Below are 7,453 nucleotides of genomic sequence, written 5' to 3' on the forward strand. Positions count from 1 at the left end.
AAACCGATACTTTAATGTATGCAAAGTGATCCCGTTTAACGGTGTACGTTCTCATAGATAGTTGACGATGAAGCTTCATCCAGATACGACTTGACCACTTGATAGCACAGCAGGTACTGAGCCTGAAATAAAGAACCACAGAAAAACAAAATAGCTAACTTAACATAAAAATGCATTTCATCAACAAATTTTGACGGTTAGATTATTCTCACGCCTTCCAGTAATTTCAAGACAAACATTATGTTTTAGTATAAACAAAATGTGAACAATGTTTGTTGTTGGCAATCCGTCGGGCTCTTTAGCAAGTACCGCTCTTGACCCAGTTTAATTAAGCACGACAACTTAAACTATCAGTTTGATTTCGTTTTGGGGAAGCCCACACAAATCATGTTTTTTGTGCAGTTATCTAACAAATTTTACTTCTTTGCAACAGCACCCTCTTTTTGTTTTTCCTCAAAAAAATACAGTCGAACAAAATTTGAGAGTTACTGATTTTTTTTCAGCTAGGTCAAATGTTGTTGTTGTACTGTTTTGTATTGTTTTTCAAGTGAAATTCAGTGTTCCGTTTATAACATGCATATTGGCCCATTATTCGTTTCAATGACTTGATGGTAAAACGCAACTAAGTATTGCCTTATTTGAATTAAGGCCTAGTATTACAGAACTCCTGTACAAAAAACACAATAACCTGCTCGCCGTGGCGTCCATGCATCACCGAAGCTCTTTCAAATATGCTACTCTCACACTAGGGAAAAAAATGCTAACGAATGTGCTTACGAACGGAAATATTTAACAATCGCGCCAACTTCGCAATATTCGCCACAAATTCACTACGTTCACAATTCATTCTCCACCCACTTACGACTATCGGTCACTTTATGCTGCCCTCACACGGCGAATTCGCCAGCGAACATGCTATCGGAAGGACATATTTTGACAATCGCTCAAACTTCGCAGCATTCGCCGTGTCTTCGTGAGCGTTTGTAACAAATTCGGAACGTTCACAGATTATTTCCCACCTCCTTACGAAGATCGCTCAATTTACAAACCGGTTTGTTGATTTCAGCGAATGTTGCGAAGACGGTCATTCGGCGTGATTTTCGTAAGCATTGGTAACGTTGGTAAAGCGTGCGTAAGCGTTTGCAACGGTCGTAAAGGCATTGACAAGCGTGGGTAAGCATTCGTATTATATTCGTACGATATTGGTAAAGAGAGGGCCGACCGAGGACGATCGAGGGGTGAGACCGAGATGAAAATATTCACTATCCAACCGCCATTGTGGACGAATTCTACGCGCAGTTCAGATATTCATGTTCGCAAGAAATTCGCCACTCTGTGAGAGCAGTAATACGAAGCGCTTCCGTATATTCAGCGAGTGTGGTGAAGACGGTAATTCGCCATCGATTTCCGTTAGCAATTGGTAAGCCATTTGGTACTGTTTGTAAAGCGTGCGTATTATGCGTAAGATATTGGTAAGGAAGGGTTTAAGGACGACAGTAAACATATTCACTGTAAAATCGCACCTTTTGGGCAAATTCATGACGAATTTCAAAAATTCGTATTCGCAAGATATTCGCCCAAGTGTGAGAGTAGTGTGGCGGGCAATTGCAAATTATTACAGGCAAATTACAATTTGATCCTTGGCCTCACTATTCTCTAGGCTTGAAGACCATCGAGGGGTTTAAAGGCTGCGAGACGAGGTCCGTTTTGGAGGAAATATACCGCCGATTGCGTAATGATCAATCTAATCCTGTTAGGTACACAAACACAAGTTACACGTAAGCAGAGAAACCTTGACAAATTGGCTGTCGGTAAAACTGATCACTAGATCCTTTATTGCACAATCAATATTCAATCACATCATATACATAATTGGGCAGGGATTCGTTTATTAAGCACCTTTCTCTCTGGGTCAATGAATATACATCTCAACAAAACATTAAATCAGTACTACAACATACCCTATGAACACACATACCCTTGCTCTAATGTAACCACAAGTTACCCTGTGATATCCCAAGCAACTCCAAGTAACCCTTTGCTTTATCCAAAGTAGCTCCAAGTAACCCTTTGCTTTATCCAAAGTAACTCAAAGTAACCCTTTGCTAGACCCAAAGCAACTCCAAGTAACCCTTTGCTAGACCCCAAGCACTCAAAGTAACCCTTTGCTAGACCCAAAGCAACTCAAAGTAACCCTTTGCTTTATCCAAAGTACTCAAAGTAACCCTTTGCTAGACCCAAAGCAACTCAAAGTTACCCTTTGCTAGACCCAAAGCGACTCCAAGTAACCCTTTGCTTTATCCAAAGTACTCAAAGTAACCCTTTGCTAGACCCAAAGCGACTCCAAGTAACCCTTTGCTTTATCCAAAGTACTCAAAGTAACCCTTTGCTAGACCTAAAGCAACTCAAAGTAACCCTTTGCTAGACCCAGAGTAACCCTGTAACCTGATGACGCCTACTTTGTAACCTGATGACACTTACTTTGTAATCATGTAACCCTCTCATTTACTTTTACTTTATATATCTGAAACCCTTATATTTGTGCAACTGCTAGCAGTTGCACAAATATCGGGTACAACCACCAATACAAGAAAACAACTAATACCCGAAAATAACAACATCAAACCACACTTCCCGAACTGTGTTCTCACTTACTGCAAGCCAAAAGCTTTTACAGTGTGCCTCTACACGTTCCTAGTGCAGTACAATAACCACGAAAACCCAGCTTAATTCCTACACTACCAGAAGGTGTTCTTTACCTGGTCACAAGCCAAAGCATTTGCGACCGGAAACTATGCACTCAACTAGCGTGTCACAAACCACAATCACAGCCTAACTTAATTCTTACACTACTAGAAGGTGTTCTTTACCCTGTCACAAGCCAAAGCATTTGTAACTGGAAACGTTACACTCGACTAGTGGGTCACAATAACACAATTACATGAAAATACACCTAGAAATACTCAACAACTTATGCAATAACAATTCCGTAGACCCCTGGCCTATCAGATCGTCAGCGTTCTCACGAAGTAGCACTCTACGTGCTTAAGGATTTTTTTTACACATTTTTATTTGTTTTACATTTCTGTTGATAATGCACGAAGACCTACAATTCCATAATGTTTCGAAGCTCAGACAGCTTTACTATTTTAATTAAGCTAATTAGTGTTTTCATTTTTGGCACAAACGTGGCATTTGTTGTTTTCACGAAGTAGCACCCGAACCTCTGTTTACCGTTGTATGCATGGCACGCATTCGAGTCAAAGTGTGGTAAAAACGTGTTCACGAAGTAGCACGCAAGTTGTGTGAGCGCGCGCGCGCTGACCTAGTTTCAAAAATCAATACAAAATGCTGTGTTGTAGCATAGGCGAGTGCTACTTCGTGAAAACGCAAAAAGACATATTTTGCACTTTTTGGGTTTCACGAAGTAGCACGCATCTTCTCTTGTGTCTAGTTTCATAATTAATTATGCAAATGAGTCAAAATAAGATTAGTTGATAAGTTCAAGTCATCAAGTATCTACATTGAAAAATTTAAATGGAAATACTTTGAAGTTTTGAAGGGAGGCGGGTTTCTAAAAAGTGTTCAACTTCAGAGGCCGGTTTTTTTTATTGTTGTTTTTTGCTGGTATAGCAGTGAGTGCTACTTCGTGAAACCGCTGACGACATAAGAATACAAAGATAAACACGTATAAGACCCCTGGCCTATCACATACAATGCAAGAATGAACTTGGTTAAGACCCCTGGCCTATCAAATAAAATGCAAGGATACAAGATATCTCCGATAACTGCAATCAAATCAAACTTACAATCGTCTATCGTCCAACGTCGACAGCACCGCCAAACAGACTCTTAAAAACTATTACAAGACTAAGACCCTAAATTGTCACTGAACCCTAATCCACAGACAATCACCCAGTACTAGTACTCTTGATAAACGATGGTCTCACTACACAATGGAAACACTATACTAGATACGCACGTCTTGCTCGAGTCACTTCACTAAACACACTGACCCGTGATGCGCTCACCGCTAACCCCCGGTGCCTTGCCTCTACACACATGCGGTCCTAGGTCGCTAACTGTGCACGCGCACCCCGCTAACCTGATCACTGCGCACGCGCACCAGGCCAGCCTGAGTCACTGCAAGCGCTTAGGCTCCACCCACTTGCATCGATCGCCCAGCCACACAGCAAACACATGCAACCACATGGACTACCCTAAACAGTCACATGTCCGTCACAGGCATTTCCGCTACAGTAGCATTAAATAAATAAATTTCCTTGAGCGAACGCAGTATGCTTGAAGTACTGCCGTAACGTGCATTCAAAGGCTGACATGCGTCACTGATTATTTGAAGAGAGCAAACTTAATTTGTTTACCGAGTCACGTAGATTTTACATATACGGCATCTACATTTTTCATGAGCAAATTATCGACCCAAAACCGCGAAAAATACATCAATTCAAAACCCGCCGCTGATGACACAGTTTGGTCGTTCATTTATATATTAATGCCATGGTAACGGTGACGTCAATGGGTGTAGCTTACTGTTTAACAATTTTAAGCGACAACAACATTTGATCATTTGATCAATTCACTCGCGCTAAAGCCTACCTGCCAGTGTCAAGAAAATTTATTGAGAGAGATCTAAGAGAAAACATAAATAACACTGTGTTTTCTCTGATTTAAGATAAGTTCATCCAAAAGCGTTTATCATGGAAGTTGTCATCGTAACCTTATTTATGATTTCGCTTGTACAAACCTGCCAAAGTTCAAACCAACAGCGGCTCATGAAAACTTTTCACTTGGCTGAAAATCGAGCTTTACTGAATAAAGTCATTCAGTGGAAGACTGTATCATCTCCCGTGATCTGTGGGCGAGACTGCTCCATGAACCCAAACTGTGGCTCATTCAACTTTCACTTCACAAAACGTGTTTGTGTGTTGAATAATGCCAGCAGAGCTTACAGCTCAGATGATTTTGTCAAGCTGCAAGGAAGTATGTACTATGATGACAATGTGAATCAAACCTCGTTTTCAGAATCAATCTTTGAAAGTTACAGCAGTTGTTTGAAGATGTATCAAGCTGGTTACCGTGACAATGGCATATACACCATCTTTCCCACAAATCTGACTAGTGAGGTACACGTCTACTGTGATATGGAGACAGATGGAGGAGGCTGGATCGTGTTCCAGAGGAGACAAGACGGCTCTGTTGACTTTCACCGTGACTGGACTGAATACCAATCTGGGTTTGGTGATCTACATAATGAGTTCTGGTTGGGGAATAATATCCTGCGTGACCTTACTGGATCGGGTCAATGGGAGCTCAGAGTAGATTTGGGAGATTGGCAGTCCAACACATCTTGGGCTTCGTACGGCGAGTTTGCTGTTACAGATGACAAGTACACTCTCCATGTTGGTTCATACGATGCTCAGAGTACAGCAGGTGACTCCTTGACTGTTCATAATGGACGACCCTTCACAACAAAGGATCAGGACAACGACTTAAGTTCAAATAACTGTGCAGAGAAAAGGAAAGGTGCTTGGTGGTTTACAGCCTGCCTCACGGCTTATCTCAATGGCCAATACTACATTGATGGAGTCAATGCGTTTAAGAACGGAATACTGTGGGCAACCTGGAGGGGGAAATATTACTCACTCAAGAATTGCAGCATGAAACTACGCCAAGTAGGCCTACAGTAAGTTTCCGTTCTTTGAACCATAAATGATTGTTTTCTCGACGGATATAGGATCTAAACACAAATTGGAAAAACAAAATAATGAAAATTTAAAACGTCACAGCAACGTGTATCCAAATGCAAACGTTGGACTTGTATACAATAGTTAACTAATTTGTAGTTGTTCGATAAACTTTGTTTTAAATTAAGGGAATCAATGTGTGGTGAAGAGGTTTTTCTAATAGTTGTTTAATCCCAACGAGGCTTGGTTCTTGATAATTTTACCGAGACGAAGTTGTTCAATGATTTCTTTCAACACAACACCCCTCCAGCTTTGAAATGGTAAGGCCCTCTGGTAAACAATTCCTTATAAGGGAATGATGTGCGCGTCACGCATATCGCGTGATGTGGCAAAACTGTCTCGGCCGTTGCTCCCGACCAATAGGAATGAAGAAACTGTCTTATAAGCACAGGTGCAAACCGTGGGTCACGCCCATGTTTCAACATGTTTTACTGGTCATAAACAAAGGTTTATACACACCCACGTGACGTGCTCTCCACCAATAGGAAGAGCAAAACTGTTTGAGGTATTTATGAATGTTGGTTGAATAACTAAACTGCAAGAAAGCAGCGTAGACAATTAAGCATTGTTTATGACACGGCTTTTCCTGATTCAGTAAAGCTTTTAAAATTCCCTTTGCTGTGACAAAGTGAAAGCGTTTCTATTCAATTATTGATTGATTCATTAATATTTTTAGATTTTTTCTTTCGACGGATTGAAGCGCGGTAGAAAACCATTTCATATACTTTCTTTCGTAGTGCTCTTGTGAAATAACCCGTTATTACATAACTTGCCTCCAAAGGTAAAGCAGCCATTAAAGGCAGTGGACACTATTGGTTATTACTCAAAATCATTATTAGCATAAAACCTTACTTGGTGACTAGTAATGGGGAGAGGTTGATGGTATAAAACATTGTGAGAAACGGCTCCATCTAAATGGACATAGTTTTCGAAAAAGATGTTATTTTCTATGAATTTGATTTCGAGGTCTCGAAATCAACCATCTAAACGCACACAACTTCATGTGGCAAGGGTGTGTTTTCTTTCATTATTATCTCGCAACTTCGACGACTCAAATTTGCACAGGTTGGTTATTTTATGCATATGTTGAGATACACCAACTGCGAAGTCTAGTCTTTGACAATTACCAATAGTGTCCACTGCCTTTAAGTATGTAAAAAAAACTTATTTCAATTGATTTTGAAAGAAAACAAACTTGGATACCATCAACCAGTTTGTACTAAAACCGTGGAATATTCCAGTGTTGCGTATTTTACTGGAAGTCATGGTTTGAATCATGGAGCGATGTATAATGGTTTCCAAGCTGATTCAATTTAAAAGTCGTTGTACAGTTTTTAGCAATGTATCATTTATTATAATTGTACACACTAATACATATTTAACATTTTAACTTGGGGGAGAAGTTCAGGTTGCTGTTTTAATTTAAGATCCTGAAACAAAACGAACAGATTTAGGCAAGACATTACTGAGTTGGTTTGTTGTTCTTCTTAAGCAAGTAATAGGTTTTAATAATTGTATTTTAGATTAAAACATTTTTTTCGAAACTAATTGAAATTACTGGGAAAGTAAAGTATATGGCAAAGTTGTTGAAGTGTTCAAGCAAAAAAGAAGTGTACAAAGATCAACCCATGTTCGTAAAGATGTTATTTGAATTGAAAACACGGAATGTTGACGCAGGCAATTTAAAA

At 39.9% G+C, this 7,453-nt stretch overlaps 1 pseudogene; it reads left to right on the forward strand.

The window, feature by feature from the left end:
- The first annotated feature begins 4,718 nt into the window (after nucleotides 1-4,718).
- On the forward strand, nucleotides 4,719-5,708 carry LOC139942678 (microfibril-associated glycoprotein 4 pseudogene; annotated as a pseudogene).
- Nucleotides 5,709-7,453: the final 1,745 nt, after the last annotated feature.

This window comes from Asterias amurensis, chromosome 10, assembly GCF_032118995.1.
Source record: "Asterias amurensis chromosome 10, ASM3211899v1".
Classification (NCBI taxonomy): Eukaryota; Metazoa; Echinodermata; class Asteroidea; order Forcipulatida; family Asteriidae; genus Asterias; species Asterias amurensis.